The sequence below is a fragment of the Cupressus sempervirens genome, chromosome 9, assembly GCF_028749045.1.
Source record: "Cupressus sempervirens isolate cs-2001-9-10 chromosome 9, ASM2874904v1, whole genome shotgun sequence".
Lineage (NCBI taxonomy): Eukaryota > Viridiplantae > Streptophyta > Pinopsida > Cupressales > Cupressaceae > Cupressus > Cupressus sempervirens.
The window spans coordinates 533,500,113-533,520,954 of record NC_143126.1 but is presented as its reverse complement, the minus strand read 5'-3'; positions in this window follow the sequence as shown (position 1 = coordinate 533,520,954).

Genomic DNA, 20,842 nt, shown 5'->3' with positions numbered 1-20,842 from the left:
ATGGAGACCCTACACTTGATGAAGAAATAGTCATACCTAGTTATGACTCCAGAACAATGAACCTAACCCAAATAAATGAAGTGCAAGAGGCACTGGAGAATAGGACGAAACAAGAGATACTCATAAATGAGTATATACAAAAGAAAACACTTGTAGAAATCAAAGATATATTCCTTGATGCATTCAACTTACCAGTACCTAAGTAAACACAACCCATCATGGAGCAATTGTCCAATATAGTGGACCAAGTACATAATGAAGACCTTGATACAAATGTTAAATAATTAGAATGGTCTAAAAAGAATTTTTAGATGAAAGTCAATGAAAAGATATCTTGTGAAATAGCACTTTCACAAGTAGAATTGGATAAGAAGGTTGAGAAAGTGAACATAGTACTTGAGAACATCTTCTCATTGTACTCAAAATTGTGTGACTCATCATTCTTCACACAAGAAACTAGCCAAAGGATATTGAACTTGGAATGAAATCTCAAGATTTCTAGCACACAACTACCCAAAGATCTAGCCCAAAGTGAGAAGCATTTTACAACTATGCTTCACACATAGAAAGAGTTAGCTATATTGATAGCAAAACAGGACATTGTCAAGGCTGATTTGATACAAATTCAATCTTCCATTAATCCACATTTAGATGTACTTCATAAAGAAATGGCCTATGTAGAAAATATTCCAAAGAAAGATCCTAATCTTTCTACTTTAGAAGGCCTTATACATCTTGCAATAGAGACAACCATCCAATACAAATCATTGAAAATTTCTTTAGACAATTGGGATGCTTCTTTGAAGATGATTATGGAGGTAAACAAAATATTTATGGCTAAATATTCTATTCATTCTTAAAACCCTTTGACATAAGTGTCAAAAAGGGGGAGATATTCATTGCATCATTGCATGGGGGAGATAGTAAATAAAAGAAGGAGACAATACTTTCTTTGGTTGAAGTAATAAAGAATATCCAAAGGGGGAGATATTCAAATTTTGAGGAAGTAATAAGGGGATAAAGCCAAAAGGATGCCAAACTACAAGAAGATGCAAAAGGGGAATAGATGCAGAGTACAAGCAGAAATAGGGTATACAAAAATAGAGGCAAAAGAATGATAAGGCAGAGTATCAGATACATTAGCATGAGATAAAGCACAGGGGGAGTTACAAGATTTTTGAGGTATACAAAATTTTGAACAATTTTTTTTGAAGTCTTGTACTTATGAAAAATAGAATATGTAGTATACTAATAGAGATCAAATTCATAATGTTCAGTTAAGTGTTTTTTCCACTAACACACTTAACCAATTCTCAAGATGATGTTGAGCATAATAAAAAAGCTAAGCTCCAGTGAGTGTCAAGCCAGAGAATTCAATAGCTACCAAGTGATAAGTGATGCTGAGTCACTATAGGTGCTGAGCAGAGTATAGATGTCGAGTGAAACAAAAATGCTATAAGAGTTGAGTGAGACAAAATTCCTATATGTGTCGAGCATCAACAACTAGTAAGTTCCGAGTAACATAGAATTAGCATATGAATTTGTGCCTTCACAAACTCAGATGTAAACCATTTTTGAAGCCGACATAGGATGAATCTTGAAGGATCCTAAAGATAGGAATGAATCTTTTGCATTACACATGTAATCAGCATGTAGCCAATAAGAAAAATGGAGAAGGCATGTAACAATAGCAAAAGTGCAAGAATTGAGCAGGAAATGAAGCATAAATATTGATTTTCTATTCATTCCTAACCCTAAGTCTTCATAATATTTAAAAGGAGGATGAAACCCCATTGTGTGCATGTGAAAAGTGGATGAGAGAATTGTATGGGTGAATTATAATGAAGTGCAGAGGGGTGTAAAGACTTAGAGAAGAGTAGAAAAACATTGCAAAATCTAGTTGATCAAGAATAGAGTATCAAAGTTACAAAGAGTGACATATCAGATCAAGCAAGGATCAGAGTAGATGGAACAGAACAAGGATTTGGAATCAACAATTGAGGATTGCAAGTCATTAGGTCAAGAAATTCTACCATACTTTCTAACCATTGTATTGTGAGAATGGAAAGCCTATGTTGATAGGCCGACTTAGTAGCTATATTGGTTTAGTAGCCATATTGTAGATCCTTAACAACATTGTAAATTCTTTAACAGGATGGCATTTCAAGTGAATGTTTGTAAATCCTTTAACCAGGTCACTTTTAACACAATGTAAAGTCTTTAACAAGATAGGCCTTTCATAGGGTAGACCATTGGAAGTGGTCAAACTTTGTAACCTTGAACAATTACATATTGCTACAGTGATACTTTTTGGGTGTCATCCCCACCCCAGTTTTACCTTCTCATTTTGGAGGGTTTTTGGGTTACCAAATCTTGTGTTATCTATTTTCATGCATGTCTTTACTTTCATGTTTGTTAGATGAATTAGATGCATGTGAATTATTTCATTTAAAAGGTTTTAAAGAGGTGAAAAGTTAGTTACTTTTGATTGACCACCCCCCCACCCTCCCACCCCCATCCCCCGCCACCCCCTCTTAGAAGTAAATCTTCCCACTTGTAAATTCCAACACTTTCTTCTACAGGATCTGCAATCCAGCAAAGAATTTTATCTCTCCAAACATAGACATCTGAAATTCTTTACTAATCTCTACTGAAAATGCCTTGCATAAGTCATCATTTCCTATAAATAAAGTATCATCCACAAATATTTTTGCCAACACAATCTTCTTGTCTGGTCCTTCTTTGATGTATTGATTGCTATTATCATTTGTTCTTTGAAATCCAGTCCTTATCAAGCAGTTATGAAGTCTTTCATACCAAGCTCTAGGAGCTTGCTTGAGACCATTCAATTCTTTGTGTAATTTGCAAACCATATCTCTTTTGATAGGCTCTACAAAACCTTCAAGTTGTTCTATGTAGACTTTCTCATCAAGAATTTCATTCAACAATGTAGACTTTACATCCATTTGATAAACTTTAAATCCTTTGTGAGTTGCATATGCTAGTAAAGTTCTAACACCTTCTAATCTTAGAATAGGAGAAAAAGTTTGACCATAATCAATACCTTTTTTCTCGAGAATAACTATTGCAAACTAATCTTTCTTTGTTTCTAGAAACTTCTCCATCTTCATTTAGCTTATTTCTGAAAACCTACTTTGTGCCAATTATATTTTTATCCTTGGGTCTAGGAACAAGAGTTCAAGTCTTATTCTTCTCTATCTATTATATTTCTTCATTTATAGCTTCAAACCAACTTTCATTATCTAAAGCATATTTAACCTTTTTAGGTTCAAATTTAGCAAGCAAATATGTACCTTTTAATTTGTTTCTTGTCATTGTTCCATCTGACATGTTTCCAAAAATCTAATCAAGTGTATGGTGCCTTTTGACATATCTTGCTAACAAATGTACCTTGGATTTGGAGTTTGTTTCACTAACCTCTTCATGATCTTCTATACTAAGCTCGAGTCCTATTTTCTATGACTCAGGTCCATCAGAATTAGTTTTCTCTGGCAATAAATTGGTAGCTTTTGACTATGACTTGAGTTACACTGGTTAAAAATTGATAGCTTTAGGAGATTTTAGGGACTTGGGAGGTGAAGCTTCATAACTTCTAAATAGATTTGGAAATGTATCAGATTCATAATAAACAAATCTTTTGTAATTCTTAGGTTCTTTGTTGCTCTCTTGTTCACTCTTTTCTACAAACTCATCATCTCTCACATGTACACTTTCTATGCTTTTATGAGTAGAAAAATTCAAATATTTGTATGCTTTATTTCTATAGTAGTATCCTAAGAATATTCCTTCATCACCTTTGACATCAAATTTACCTTTTCTAGATTCCTTTCAAGATATAACATTTTCTACCGAATACTTTCAAGTAACTTACATTAGGTTTGTAGCCATACCATAGTACATAAGGAGTTTGATTTGATTCTTTTTTAAATTGTAATCTATTCAAGGTATGCATTGTAGTATTGATTACTTCCTTCCATTATTTGATTGCAACATTATTTTCTATCATCAATGTTCTTGCACAACCCATAATGGATCTATTCCTTCTTTGTACTATACCATTCCGCTGAGGTGTACCAAGCGCTGATACTCATCTTTTAATTCATTTTTCAATGTAGAATTCATTGAATTCATTGAAAATTAATTCACCACCTTTTTCTAATCTCAAACATTTTAGCTTCTTTCTAATTTCTTTCTAGTTTTAAAAATGTTTCAAACTTCTCTTTTAGATACATTATAGTCATCATTCTAGAATAGTCATCAACAAAAAGAATAAAATACTTATCTCCATTGTAACTCTCTATTCCAATAGGTCCATATAGGTTCATGTGAACTAGCTCCAATACTTCCACCAAATGATAGTCCTTGCTTCTAAAACGTGTCTTTCTCATCTTACCAAATTAACAATTTTTGCATAGATCCATATTAGGTTTCCTTAGGCTAGGAATACCTCTTACTCTTTTCTTTTTGCTTATCTTGATTAGATTATCAAAGTTTACATGACATAATATTTTGTACCATAACCAACTTTCCTATACTTATGCAATAAAACATGAAATTTCATTGAAATCTAGGTAAAATATGTTACCTTTTGTTTGTTTGCTAGAACCAACCAGATTTCCTTTTCCATCTAGTAGTTTGGCCTTCTTATTTGTGAATTCTACCTTGAACCAATGTTATTCAACTGTGTCATACTCAATAGATTATACTTTGGTCCTTCAACCCAATAAGCATTATCACATCTAAGTTTATTGGTTAGTGAGATACAACATTTTTCCTTTATGCAACAATGTTCATGTGTCCAAATCTTACACTACCACCATCATAATGTTCCATGTGTTCAAATTTTTTTTTGTCACCAGTCATATGATGTGAGAAGACACTATCAATAATCCAAGTATCATTCTTGCTAACATGAGAGATCAATTCCATTTTATGTCCTTCATCATTAGATTCATCTTTTACAGCAATGTATACCATTTCATCATCTTCATGACTATCTGAATTTTTAGCTATGAAACAAGATTTCTTACCTTTTTCCTTATAGTCCTTGAAATTTTTCAAGTGTTTAAAATTCTTCTTGCCTTTATACTTTTTGTGCTTCTTTTCATCATTGTTTTCTCTATTTGGACATCTTGCTACAATGTGTCCAACTTCTTCACAAAAGAAATATATCAAAGGAATTTTACCTTTATATTTTTCTTTTTCTTGCAAGTAATGCTTCAATGGCTTCAAGATCACCATCATAACTATCTTTCTCTTCACTTTTAAATTTTTTTCTTTTACACATTTTGGATTTCTTCTTGAGTGATACTTTGGCTTCAAATGCAAACTCAAGATTTCTCGAACTAAGAATATAATTATCATAGTTATCTAATTCAAATGTTGTCAACCTTCCAACTAGAGCATCCAAAGTTATCCCATTATTTGGATCACATCTCATCTCTTGAATATGAAACATTTTGATTAGATAGAGAGGAATAAGGGTTTTGAGTACCTTTCTTACCACTGTTATATCTTCAATTTTTTCTCTAGAGGCTTTGATAGCACTAACATTGGGTTTGATTCTTTCAACATATTTTGTAATGTTTTTGTCCTCTCTCATTTTCATCTAATCAAACTAACCTCCCAAGCTTTTAGTGTTGGCTCTGCTTAAATTGTCATCTCCTCCATGGATGGCTTTCATCTTGATCCACATTTCATGAGTAGTTCCATTATCTTTGATCTCATCAAATTTGGCATAGTTGAGAGATGAACTAATATCAATCATCATGATATTATGACTCTTTTTCTCTGAAATTTCTTCTACAAACATTGTACCAGTAGGATCCTTATAAGAAGTTTTTAAGTATTTCAAACCTAAATAAGTGATGGTTTCAAGATGTAACTCCATAAGTTCCTACTATGCTGCAAAGTTGTCTCTATTCAACTTGGGAATCTCTCTTTTTTAAGACATCTTTGTCTTTAGCTTACGTCCTTGAAACCTTGTCTACAAGCACCAAAAGCTCTGATACTAATTGTTGGAAATATAGGAGGAGTAATTGAGAAGGGAGGGGTGAGTCAATTACCAAAAAAATAAATCTCAAATCCCTTAGATGTCAATACAAATCAAAACCTTGATTAAACTATATTTTTTTGTAACTCAACAAAAACACATGCACTCGGTTTACACTAGCAAATGTTGTAACTCGGTAAACACTAAAAATAAAATTTAACTTGACAATAATTGAACATGTATTGATCTTAATGTGATTAACCTTAACTTTAACTTAGTTGCATACACATGAAATAAATAACATGAACATAATTGACACCAAGATTTAACGTGGAAACCCAATTTGAAAAAAATCACCAATTGTAACTAGTTACTGATTTTCACTCTTATGAAGTGAGCCCTATTAGGAGCCAACATTGTTAAAGGTTAAAAAACACACTATTGGGTGTAACTCTATTAGAGGATTTAATCACCTTGTTAGAAGTGGCCTTGCTAGAGTTCTTTAGACAATTCAATCTAGAAATGCCACGTTGTTAGAGGATTTACAAATAATTGTTAAGCCAACTCTATTAAGGGATTTATATCACTGCTACAATGGTTAGAAGGTAACAATAAGATGACTTGATTTTTGATATAAATGAATTTCTAATTAAAAATCTCAATTTTGGCTTTTATACTTGATCATTCCTAATTGAATGTATCTTTGCAGCTCTACAAGAATATTATGCTTGTCCTTCCAATTCCCTTCCTCTAAGCACCATTAAATCTTCAATTATGTTCCACACATTCAATCCTCAACTTAACCTTATATTTATATCTTACACATTATCAAGTTGGCTTTTTGTTAGATGACCTTGCTTAGTAGATGCTAACTCAAAGCAATTTTCCTATGTTAACCAAGTGAACTTGGTTAACATTGTATATTCATGAAGTTCATTTGGCAACCGAGTAATCTCAGTTAACACTAGTTCCATTGAACATTTCCTTTAGTAATTGAGTGAGCTCAATTAACACTCAACTTCTACAAACTTTCCTTTGATGCTCGAGTGAACTTGTAGACGTTGTCTTCTAAACTAGGAAAACTCTGGAATGTTTGGTAGACATACAAAACTATCTTCAATGCTTGAGTGAGCTTGGCATAAATTGGCTGGAAATGATATGACATTTGTGTAATATCAAAAACAATACATAATTAATCAATTGTTTCCAACTGTACATCCATCACATGAACATGTAAAGAAAGAGACAAGTACACAATGCTATAAACAAATCTTGTATCTCATATATATCATGATAAATTAGTACAAGTACAATGCATGATCAAAATCTGCATACATGTTTCTCAAAATGGTACATCAAAACTATCACAAGGACATCTAGCCTATGCTACATCTAGATGATAAGAATGAATCCCTCCCTCTTGTGTGGTATATAGTTATGGAGCTAGTGCTTGAGTCCTGTCCATTGGTTGTACCCATCCCTCTTACCTCCCTACCTTCTTAGAGTAGTTTGGAAACCCTTGTCCTAGGTGTACAATGACCCTATATGTTGTGTAGTGGTATGGAAACACCTATACCAATCTCTCTCTCTCTCTCTCTCTCTCTCTCTCTCTCTCTCTCTCTCTCTCTCTCTCTCTCTCTCTCTCTCTCTCTCTCTCTCTCTCTCTCTCGCCCCCCCCGCCTCATCTTCTCACCATGAGAAGACTAATCTATAAGTTGCTAGTCCCTCATGATAATGGTTGTCCCTGCCTATTGCAACTCTGCCTCTAGAGCTGTACTCTGCTAATGCCTAGGATCCTCCCTTTTGACTAGTGCAAGTGCCTCCTACTTCTTCTCCCATCAATAATGTGTCTCCCTCTCCACCTAAGGCCAACTAGAAAGAATCTTCTCCTCTATTGGCTCTCCCTCCTCCTCCCCTTCTACGCTTTGTACCCTACACTATGATCTCATTTGACTACTAGACAAAGCCCAAAAGTCTCTCTCTCTCTCTCTCTCTCTCTCTCTCTCTCTCTCTCTCTCTCTCTCTCTCTCTCTCTCTCTCTCTCTCATAGTACATCAGGAATTATGAATTTGGGGAATGGTCATATCCTCATCTCTCGAGCGTAATCAAGATAAACGTCTACACTTGTCTATGTTGGGAGGTAATCCCAGATCTTCCTGTATAAACTCCATGTCTCCTAGAGAAATTTCACATAATCCAAAATAAGAAACCAACCCATGTCCTCCTCCTCTCAGACCAACACATAAGTTCTAGTGTCTATGGGGACCCTCTATCTATGTCCAAATTGTCACCATACATGACTAATAATAAAATGCCAACTCATCTATAATGCCTCAAACTATACCCTTAATTCTAGCAACTTATATAGGAAGGGTTTAGACATAACACTTCTTAGGTATCTAGAAATGGATGAGTCTGAAAGAGTGATTACTAAAGTCAATGACAATATTTGTGGATCCCATTCTACTATCCTTGCACTTGCTCAAAAGCTACGTAGGACTGGTTATTATTGGCCTACTATGCAAGAAGATGTTGTGCACTATGCCAAATCTTGTAAGAAATGCCAACCACATGAAAACTTAATTCATGCTCTTAGATGAGAATTTGTTCCATCCATCACACACTGGCCTTTTCAGCAGTGGGCCTTTGATCTAGTTGGCAAGATTTATCCCAATTCTTCAAGTAGACATAAGTTTATTACTACAACTACAAAATATTTTACAAAATGGGTTGAAGTTGTGCCTCTTTCTAATTCTACTAGGAAGTATGTTGTTTTGTTTATTCTAAATCACATCATTTTTCATTATGGCATTCCCTCCTCCATTGTTACTGATAATGAGGGACAATTAAAAATGGAAGTTAGATAAATTTGTAAGAAGTTTAAGATCAAACAACCTTGTTCCTCTATTTATTATTCCCAAGGGAGTGGGAAAGATGAAGCATCAAATAAGACATTATTAAAAATCTTGCATAGGATTGTACATAAGTCAATAAGAGATTGACATCTACAAATCAATCCTGCATTATGGGCTTATCAAACTAGCATACACACTCCCATTGGAGCTACCCCCTTTGGTCTAGTCTATGGTTCTAAAGTTTTTCTCCCATTAGAGGTTAAGATTCTTTCTTTGCGTGTCTCCTTAAAAGGGTTGGTCATTGATGAAGATTATAAGGTAATGAGAATACATGAACTTGAGGTCTTGGGTGAATGTTGTAAGGCCGCTTTCAATCACATGAGGGCTTATAAATTGATGCATTAATTAACCTTATATTGTACATTAAATTGATTAAATAAAAATAAATATGTAAAATTGATAAATTGATGTATCAATTCTAACCTAGATATTTAAAGAGATAAATATATCAAATCTTGATCATATTACCATGATGAAATAAACATCACATAATATAAAAAGTTCTTGCATAAACAAATAAACTTGTATTTATGAAAAAAAAAACCTTTTATTTGTACACACACATACATGTACATATATGTATACATCTATATATCTATTTGTATGTGTACACACACACACACACACACACACACACACACACACACACACACACACACACACATTGTATATATTGTTGATATCTGATTGAAAAGATCATTGTTGAGAAAGATTAAAAGAGGGAAATTGTTGAAAAAGATTGTGTTTCAATCATTATTTTGTCACTAACGTCAAACTGACTTTTTGCTTGTAGGAAAACTGCTTATAAGATTCAAGTGCTATCACTTAGTTATTTGATGAAGAGGATTTTATCAAAAGATGTAACAATAGTACGTAGAGGAAAAGTTGAGTTATGATTATGTAATGAAGTACAAGGATCAATTAAGACAATGATGATATGATGTATTAATAACTCACCTAAAGTTATAAAGCTTGGTTACACTAAGAAATTTTAGAAGAACAAGCTACACAAAATTTGTCTACCAAGCTTGACCAAGTGGATAGTAGGTGCCAAGAAAAGTCAGTTCAAGCCGAACAGAAAAATGAGTTGGAGCTGAGTAAAAGTTCATTCTAGTGTATGCTGAGAAAAACAGTTGATGCTAAGGAAAGTTTAGTTGATGTTAAGCACTAACAAACTTTAATATGTGCCGAGTAATTTCACAGTGGATTTTGAGCAATGCAGTATGTGTTGAGCATTAGAAGGTTGATTATGTCGAGCTATTACATTATTTAAAAGATCAAAGATTTGATGAATCTAAGCCAACATGTTTGTTTTCTTGAATTTTTTGAACTAGGTGGAAGACAAGGTTGATGAGCCGGTGGCAAAGAATTTGAAATAAACCATTTTTAGGAAAATTCAAAATGGATTCTAGGAGAAGTTTCTAGAAGAGAGATGATATATAGGGTAGATACATTGTATCCTACCTAATCCATCAAAACCCTAATTTAGACGATGGAAAATGAGTGGAAAAATATTTTAATTTTTTATTTATAGGAATGTCTGGTCATGAAGCAAAATTGTCATGTGCGAGAACCTATTTGTCACTGACGTCAAATCTACTTTTTACTGGTAAGACAATTTCTTATAAGATTCAAGTACTATCACTTAGTTATTTGATGAAGATGATTTTATCAAAAGATGTAACAATAGCATGTAAAGGAAAGGTTGAGTTATAATTATGTAATGAAGTACAAGGATCAATTAAGATAGTGATGATATGATATATTAATAATTTACTTAAGGTTACAAAGGATGGTTACACTAAGAAAGTTTAGAAAAATAAGTTACACAAAGTTTGTCTACCAAGCTTGACTGAGTGGATAGTAGGTGCCAAGCAAAGTCAATTCAAGCTAAGTAGAAAAATTAGTTGGAGCCCAGTAAACATTCATTCTAATATATACTGAGAAAAATAGTTAATGCCAAGGAAAGTTTAGTTGATGCTGAGCACTAGCAAACTTTTATAGGTGCCAAGTAATTTCACAATGGATTCCAAGCAACACAGTATGTGTTGAGCATCAGAAGGTTGATAATGTCGAGCTGCTGCATTATTTAAAATATTGAATCTAAGCCAACAAGTTTGTTTTCTTGAACTTTTTGAACTAAGTAGAAGATAAGGTTGATGAGTTGGTGGCATAGAATTTGAGAGAAACTATTTTTAGGCAAATTCAAAATGGATTCTGGGAGAAGTTTCTAGAAGAGAGATGAGATACAGGGTAGATACTTTGTATCCTACCTAATCCATCAAAACCCTAATTTTAATGATGGAAAATGATTAGAAAAATATCTTAATTTTCTATTTATAGGAATGTTTGGTCATGAAGAAAAGTTGTCATGTGTGAGAACCTAAGGGAGACAAGGAGTCAAGGGTTTTGCTTCATCAAGTGACCTAAGAGAAGAGCCTACAATTTCATGTTAAGTAAGAAGACTTAAGGAGATGAATGCTTGAAGGGTGAACAAGCTATCAAAGCTACAAAGTATGAAGGCCAAGAAAAATTAAGGACCGAATAAAGATCTATAATTTGCAAGAGAAGTTGTAAGTTGTATCAGATCAAAGTCTTATTGTTATTCTCTAACAATTGCATCAGTCTAGGTTAAATCCTTTAGATTAAGGTTGATCTATCAATCGTTTGTAAATCCTTTAACTAGGTGAAATTCCAAGTGAATGGCCTAAAGTACTCTAACAAGGATCACTTCTAACAGGGTGATTGAAATCCTTTAATAGAGTCATATTTAATAGTTTGTATTGTAACCTTTAACATGGTTGTCCTTTCACAAGGCATCACTTGAAAAGAGTGAAAAGAGTAGTATGTTACTAGTGGTTTTTCGCAAATTGAGTTTTCACAGAAATCATTATGTCAAGTGTGTTGATGAATGTATTAGGTTTCATGCTTTATATTTCTACAAGTTGATTTGACAGTAACCTACAAGATTTTAGTGATTACATAATCTTATGAATGCATGCATGAATATAAATATTTTATGGGTTCTCTAAGTTGTGAAAAGTTTTATTTTATACATCTAGACCTTGGATAATTGATTCACCCCCCCTCTCAATTATTTTAAAAGTATTCCAACATATATGTATATATGTATAGATGCACACACACAAACACATACACACATCTATATATATATATATATATATATATATATATATATATATATATATATGTATGTATGTATGTATGTATGTATGTATGTATGTATGTATGTATGTATGTATGTATGTATGTATGTATGTATGTATGTATGTATGTATGTATGTATGTATGTATGTATGTATAGATATAGATATATAAATATAGATGTAGATACATACATCTATTTTTATTTATCTATATCTATATATGTGTATATATAATATATATGCATTTATGGCTATATAATATATAAACATATATATCATATATGTATATGTATATCTAAATACACATGTATTTGTATATGTATATACGTGTGTGCATACATACATACATGCACACACACACACACCCACACACACACAATTTTATAAGTACAAGCTATACAAATTATATAATTTTATTTTTTTACTAATTTTATTTATAATATATTTTGATTTAGAATGTGTAAATTATAAGGTAAGAGCCTACAACACAATGTTGTTTGTGAGCTTCTTATCTTGAAGATCTTGGGTTTAAATATACTCTAACCTAACAAAAATCATAACTTTTTTTTAACTCATACCCAATTTTCTATTTAATTAAGAATAAAAAGTGGTAAAAAATGAAATAAAAGAAGATTGAAAAGATTGTCCAAATTTTAGTAATAATATATATACTTATTTAAAAGTTGTTTTACTCTCCTTGTGATTAGTATGACTATCTTGATATCAAACCATTGTTTAATATATTTTAACAATAGAATAAAAAGTAGTTGATATTAGAATTCAATTATTTATATTTATACGTAAAAGAATTGCCATTTGATAAAAAGGAAAAGTAATAAGCTAAATTGCAGGACATAAATTTATTATATTCAAGATGAATGATATACTCCATCCACTGGAAATGAAAGTTAGTTGAGAGTACAACCAAAATATGCAAAATCCAGCTGATAGAATTCAGACTACGACACAAAGTGAAGTAATTTTAATGGAAAGACAACTGAAATGGCAGTGCTAATGACAACTTCCTCATGCAATTAGAAAGGAATATGAACAAATGATTTCCATATGGAAAAGCAACTAAAATGACAATGCTAGTGATCAGTGCTTGCAAACATGAAAAGAGAATGCCTCCTCTCTTCTGAAAATATGTGAAGTAAAGAAATGCTTCAAGTTGTGTTCATCCATTAAAATCTGAAGCCCTTTTATCTCAAAGATCTGGAGCTGTCCTTCAATTGTTGTCACTTCTTGAGGGTCTCCCAAGATAGGCATGGGCAATAGCAGTTATGTTTTCAATCTACAAAATAAAAACATGATAATTGTTGGAAAATTAAATGCAGTGGTCATTTCTCCCTGGAGCCCAATGCTCACCTACCACCTCTAACATTCAGAATAGATAGAAACATAAATACGGTGGGTGAGATTTTGAAATTAGAAATGAGGGGGAAAATGGAATGTGACAAAAAAGGAATTTTTCTACATTCATTTCATTTAGTCAGAGTATTGAGCAGATCAGTTGTTGTAGAGTAGAACAAAGAAGGAAGAAGGAAAGAAGTTTGTGCCTGCAGTTGCACGTGTTTCCCTTGTTCACTCTATAAGTTTGTCATTGTTGGATTCGACCTATTGAAGCAGTGATTACTCCAGGCACCATTGTATGTAGCCATTAGTGTTGCAAGTTTAAACTTTATTGAAGTTTGAAGATTTACTAGTTTAGGGTTATTTTAGAGTTTTCTGGTTGAAGCCAAATGCTCTCAGATTTTGTAATAGTTTAAATCAAAGGTTGAATAGAAAAGTAAGTAGGCATACTTGAATCCGTTGCTCTTCCCTTGTTTATTGCATTTGACAATTTTTTTTGGAAGTTTCAAGTACTGGCTCTCTGGTTTTAATGGTGAAAGCATTCACGTTGAAATATTCTTTAAGTTATATTTATTCAATTTGAAACAGAACACTTGACATCCTCTTGTATCACGTTGTAGTGCTTGTTGAGCTTTTTTTTCTTTTGGGTGTTGAGCTCTTCTTATGTCGAGCATTTTATCTTCAAGTGCCGAGCTCCTCCTTGTGCCAAGCAACTTAGAACTACAATATATTAGAAGCACAAACAAATCTAGCTCAATCATCTTCCTTTAACCAAACATTTATTTCAACTAAAATGAAAGTAAACACTCATATATCTTGAGCAAAATGAAAAAATTAATTAGAAGAAAATATGAGGCATACAATATAAAATTCCACTAAATTCAAGTCCTAATATAGCTTGACAAAAATATTAATGTTAATAAAAAATGATGAAGTAAAATTTAGGTCACTAATCTACCTTGATCCAATATATATCTGAGTTAAAATTAATATAGTAACCATTAATGTTATAATAGCAAGATGACAATCACATTCATGTCATAATCAAACCTAACCCAAACATCATCTCAAATAAATGAAAATATAAATATAAAAAATAATCATTAAGGTTTTAATACCTTAAGAATACCATTAAATCATAGCCACTAACCAAACTTGACCTAATTAATGTTTATTTTAAGTAAGTAGTATAAAAGTATAGATCTATTCAAAGTTGGGACATATTTAATCATTATTTTTAATCAAGAAAAAAATTAAACACATAAATCACAACCACTAATTGAACTTGACATAATAAATGTTTATTTTAATTAAGTAGAATAAAAATATAGATCTATTCAAATATAGATGTTTGGTTTTCAAACAAAGATATTATGATGGGGTCAAGCCAAATAACATAATGGACACAACAAGAAAGGGGAAAATTATATTAACTATGTAAATATGCTAATACATTTAGTACAGAGAAAATAGACTTCAAAACATGCCCTAAGGGCTTACAATACTATAAATTTGGAGATAATTTCTCTTTTTAGTACCTCCTCTCAAACTCCACTCCGAACTACCTTTTACAATGCTAGAAATATTCTTAAATAGACCCCGAAGGGTTAAGCATTAGGAATACATTCTAGAAAGTGCTAGTTGGCATCCACCAACCAAATAGAAGGCTCTAGAAGTCACATTAGAAGTCAGCACAAAATTAGAAGAATCCAAAAATGGTAACCAAACTTTTGGGAGGCATAACTTTTGAACTGTAGCTCCGATTGAAGAATCGTTTACATTTTTGAAAAGATCTCGAAGCGCTCTATAGCCCTATGGAATAACTTTGCTTGTCCCCCATTTTTGGCCCTCCTCGAGGTCATTTAATGCCCCTAACTTGACTTTGAAGCATTCTTAGGATATCTCCAGAAACTGAAAAACTGCAATAACTTTCAAACCGTGGGGCCTTTTGACTTGATTCTTTTTCTGAAATGCTCTAAATTACAATGAAAATCATCCAACCAATTTACACCTTCTAGTTCACCAAAATGATGGCTCAATTACATACTCCTATTTTTTTAGCATTTACATGTATCCCAAGGTGATAAAAACTCTAACCCAGAACATTAATAGTGGAACTGTGAGAGTTGGAACCTTTATTTGACCCAAATGGGTATCCAAAAATGAAAACACATGAAACAAAAACTAAATCTAAGTCGGGTGACACAGGATTGCCCTTATACCTCTGGATGCTCCTGCATCAGACACCCAGGGTAGATTGAAAAGTGACCCTACCACTTTATGAATGGTGGAGGAAATTCCAAATGGGAAACCTCAGTTACTAATATCCAAGTTGAGTCCTCTATCAGCCATCCTTTCCACATGACCAGATACTCTTCATACTACCTATTTCTAGTACTCCTACCCACATGACTATCTAGAATCTCCTCTATCTCCTCCTTCTTAGAAGTAGGAATTGGACATGGCTCTAACATCAGCTCCTCATTTGCACCATCATCATGATACTCTTTTAAGTTTGCAATGTTGAAAATAAGAGAAATGTGAATTCCATCTGGAAGCTCTATTTCATATGCATTTCCTGAGTCATGTTTCTTCAAAATTTTGCAAGGGCCAAATTTCTTCATCTTCAACTTGTTGTAAGTATTGGCTGAAAATCTTTCTTTTCTTAAGTGTACCATGACTAGATCCCCTACTTGGAACTCCTTATGTCTTCTCCTTGTTGGGCCCATTTACCATTGCACCAAAAGCCATGACTATTAGTGAACATGGAACACCACATAATTAACCACCTGTGGGCAGGGGAGCGCGTCGCATCACCCAACAATGTCCCCCTCGATGCGCATACCAGGTGCTTATGCAGGTCGGGAAGGCACCGAGGAGATTTGAACCCATGACCAGGCCAAAACCAAGCTCTGATACCACTTGTAAGGAAACTTGACAAGAAAGAATATAACCACCATTTCCACATAACCCATAATAGATCTAGAATAAACACGGAATTAAAATCCACATGCAAGAGAATAGACAACATACCCACAAAAATGTGACACAAGATATACCCTGGGAAACCCTCATTGAGGGAAAAACCCAGCCTCCAAAAGCATCCATCACCATATATTATTCAGCGAGAATACCATTTCCATACAACCATGGAAGCCTTCATGGCCATAGCCACAACCAAGCAAACTATGTGAACAAGCATGAATCCACACATCCCATGCCATGCTTCCAACCTTTACAAATGCTCCCTTGGTTAACCTATCAAGCCTTGTCCCGCTCGACTCTTGCCTTCTGTCTTCTTCTTGTCTCTCTACTCTACAACAACTACCCTTGTGGCTGCTTATATAATAGCAAGTCCCACAAAACCACTAAGTGGTATTACATAAAACATGTGCTAATACCATGTGCTACCTAACCCACTGACCCCACATTTAATATTGGGCATTTAATTCTTTTTCCCAATATTAAATAATTACATCAAATATTATCACAATGTTACAATACAACTCATCAAGAATATTCCATGGGAATCTTTACATGTTGCACGTCCATCTAGGTACAACATTACATAATAAAAATAAAATAATAAAATAACAATATTATGCAATGTGTGCAACACCCATTATCTCAACACTCCTTTGATCAGCCCTAGCTTTATATAATTGGTTCATCTTGGTAATGTGTGCGTGGACCTCCTCATGTAGATGCTTGATATGTTCAGCAAATTCTTCAGCTTCAGCACTTGTCCTCTCCCTTTGCTCTATCTTCCTCAATTCTGGTGCAGTCCTTGGGCTACTTTCATATACAATTTGGAATGGTGATCTACCAATACTCCTATTTATAGAATTATTGTAAGAAAACTCTGATTGTGGTAGAATCAAATCCCACCCCTTCGGCTTATCCCCAACTAAACATCTTAGTAAATTTCCCAGACTTCTATTTACCACTTCTATTTGGTCATTAGTCTGCAGGTGATGTGTGGAACTCAATTTCAAGTCTATTCTCAACTTCTTCCACAATGTTCTCCAGAAATACCCCACAAATTTAGTATCTCTATCAAAAACTATACTCCTTGGGAGACCATGTAGTCTTACCACCTCTCTAAAAAATAAGTCTGCAATATGGACAACATCATGAGTTTTGTGGCATGGCATGAAATGTGCCATTTTGGAGAACCTATCAAGCAACACAAATACTGATTCATTACCCCTTTGTGTCCTTGGAAATCTAAGAACAAAATCCATACTTATGTCCTCCCATGGCTTTGATGGAACAGGCAATGGCTGATATAGTCCAGTATTGTGACTAAATCCCTTGGCCACTTGACAAACCTAGCAATTCTATACAAACTTCTTCACATCCTATGACATTTGAGAAAAAAAATAATGTTCTTTGAGAATGGAAATGGTCTTATCTTGACCAAAATGTCCTACCATCCCTCCACTGTGTTTCTCCTTAATCAGATTTTTCGTCATGGAACTCCTTGGAATGCACAATTGACTTCCCTTGAACAACATACCATCCTGAATCAAATAGTCTAGCCACTTGGTTCTATCTACAACAACAAGCTCTTTACAAGCTTTCCACACTTTAGCAAAATCAGGATCCTCAGGGTACAGATTCTTGAGTTCATCAAACCCAACTACTTCAACCTGCATTATTATAATTAACAACTGTCTCCTACTTAGTGCATCTGCAACCCTATTAGATTTTCCACTTCTATGCTTCAACACAAATGTATAGCTTTGCAAGAACTCTACCCACTGCATATGCCTCTGATTCAATTTACCTTGGCTATTTAGGTATTGTAATGCCTAATGATCAGTATACAAAAAAAATTCCTTTGGCAATAAATAATGCCTCCATTTCTTTAAGGCCTGAACTATTGCATAGAACTCTTGATCATAAACATAATACTTCTTTTTCACATCATTCAAATTTTCACTAAAATATGCAATAGGCTTACCTTCTTCGCTTAATACAACCCCAATAGCACTACCACTAGCATCACAATCCACCTAGAACACCTTTCTAAAATCCGAAAGTGCCAACACAAGTTGTTATGTCACCTTCTTCTTCAACATTTCAAAACTTCTCACAACTGTTGTAGTCCATTTGAACTCTTTTCTATCATCTCTTATTGTGTCAGTCAGTGGTGCACATATGCCACTGAAATTCTTAATGAACTTCCTATAAAAACTAACCAGACCATGAAATGATCTTACCTCAGTAGCAGACCTTGGAGTTGGCCATTCCAAGATGGCTTTTACCTTCTCTGGATCCATTTTGAGACCTTTAGGTGATATAACAAACCCCAAGTAGACTAATTCCTTTTTAGAAAAAGTGCACTTCTTCAGATTAATTAACAGTTTCTCTTCCCTCAACCTCTCAAGAACAGTACGAATATGCAATAAATGTTCTTCCAAAGTCTTGCTGAAAATTAAAATATCATCCAAATAAACAATAACAAATTTTCCCAAGAACTTCTTAAGTAGCTCATTCATAATCCGCATGAAGGTGCTTGGGGCATTTGTCAATCCAAAGGGCATGATTAACCACTCATAAAGACCCTCCTTGGTCTTGAAGGTAGTTTGCCACTCATCTCCTTCTCATATCGTATCTGATGATAGCCACTCTTGAGGTCTATCTTTGTGAAGTATTGAGCTCCACTCAAGCAGTCCATAAGATCATCCATTCTTGACAAAGGAAACTGATACTTGATGGTTATCCTATTTATAACTCAAGAATCTGTACACATCCTCCACTCTCCATCCTTCTTTGGTGCCAGTACTGCAGGTACTGCACATGGACTCAGGCTCTCTTAGATCAACCCCTTCCTCAATAGCTCCTGAACCTGTATATTTAGCTCCTTAGTTTCAGTAGGAGTCATCCTGTGAGAAGCCTTGTTAGGCAAACTAGCTCCTGGGATTAAATCTATCTAGTGGCTGATTTGCCTTACTAGTGGCAATCCTTTTGGAACATTATTAGAGATGATATCTCCAAATTCACCTAGTAAATCTAAAACTTCAAGTGGTATTTCACTACTACCTTCTTTATCTTTCTTAGGAATCAAAGCATAGCATATATGTTGATGTTTCATGCCATCTAAAAACTTCCTTCCATCAACAAGACAAATCCTAGCACTGCTACATACCTTTCCACCTTCCTTTTTCATGGGCTTTAGTTTGTGGTGAACTCCATCCTTTGTTAGAGAGTATGTGTTTGCATGACCATCATGTACTACATGCCTATCAAACTGCCACGGTCTACCCAATAATAGATGGAAAACATCCATTGGAAAATCATCACAGAGAACTTCATCATGGTAACTCCCAATTTTGAACTTCACTAAACATTGTTCACTTACCAGGACCTTATGATCATCTTTCACCCAAGCAATTCGATAGGGCTGGGGGTTTTTCTCCCTCTTGAGCTTCAGCCTAGAGACCATCTCCTCTGATACCAAGTTATCAGTGCTACCAACATCAATGATCACAACACAACATTTATCCTCACACTTGCACCTGATATGGAATAAAATCCTCCTTTTTCCTGATTCAATCTCACCACTTAGTAGGACCCTTTCATTTACTAAAGTCTCTCCTCTTTCTGCATCCTTTGAATGTGATAATTGTGCATCCTCATCCACATGAGCAACCCTAGCTTGACCCTCAGCTCTCCTATCTGTCCTTCCTTGTTGTTGAGGGAATTCAAAGGCACGATGACCTTCTTCATTGCAATGGAAATAGGTACCACAAAACCCTCCTCTTCCTTATCCATGTCCTCTACCTCTTCCTCTCTAATTTCCAAAGTCTTGATCACAGGAGTGGTTGAAACCCTCGTTCCTCTGGTTCCTGCTACTACCCACATCTTCATTTTTATTTTGGGTCTCATTTTGGCCTCTAGATGACCTACCACTACCCCTTCCTCCTTGAACACGCTCTCTTTGTCTCCTTTCAAACCTTTTATTTAGCTTCTCTTCAACTCATAGGGAAAACCAGTATGCCTCCTCAACACTAGTCATTCTTACCAGACTTAATTCCTCCTGGATGCTAGGTCGCAACCCATTGATATAACGAGAAACCTTCTCCTTATTTGCTTCTACATGCCATGCTCTAATCAAAAGTTGATAAAACTCCTCCATATATTCTTGGAATTATTTTCCTGCTTGCTTTAACCCATGCATCTTCTTAAACAAATCAAGCTCATAATCAACAAGAATGAACTCCTTCAATTTGTCCACCATACGATCCCACCTTGTGATCTTATCCTTTCCTCTTCTGTTTCTTTCCAATTGAACCTCGTGCCACCAGATTTTGGCATGGCCTTTTAGTTTGGCCTTTGCAAACTTAACCCTATCTAGGTCCCTGATATCCTCATACTCAAAGTGCTCT